This window comes from Cryptotermes secundus, unplaced genomic scaffold (assembly GCF_002891405.2).
Source record: "Cryptotermes secundus unplaced genomic scaffold, Csec_1.0 scaffold533, whole genome shotgun sequence".
Lineage (NCBI taxonomy): Eukaryota > Metazoa > Arthropoda > Insecta > Blattodea > Kalotermitidae > Cryptotermes > Cryptotermes secundus.
Window position 1 is genome coordinate 703,003 of NW_019731275.1, and position 368 is coordinate 703,370.

Here is a 368-nt window from a genome sequence, read left to right on the forward strand (position 1 = left end):
ACAACTGAAGCACATGCAAATTTGTACGAGTGTTATTAAGCACATCTTACTCAGAGTAGGTGGCAAGTGTTTCTAAACGACGCGACACACTCAGCTGTCTATTAAGAGTGATGTAGTGCGATTATATCAAGTTGAATGAAATTGGCTGAGAACGTAGCATACGTTAGGGACACGAGGGGCATATCCGAAGAGAAGATTTCGCTTGCCAGTTCTAGACCGATAAAGTAAAGTTATCCATGTGGTTAATTAATTAAGCACCACTCCATAAAGACGTATGGGGGAGCTGAGTTATAACTCCAATATTCTTGACCTCTGTACTAGGTGGAAGCGAGTACTCTGCTTCACACATCGGACGCTTGCACCCCCCC

At 43.8% G+C, this 368-nt stretch overlaps 1 protein-coding gene across 4 annotated transcripts in view; it reads left to right on the plus strand.

Moving 5' to 3' along the window:
* LOC111866833 (protein slit) overlaps positions 1 to 368 on the plus strand; it is a 635,722-nt gene that overhangs the window by 336,865 nt on the left and 298,489 nt on the right. The gene's annotated exons all lie outside the window — the stretch shown is intronic.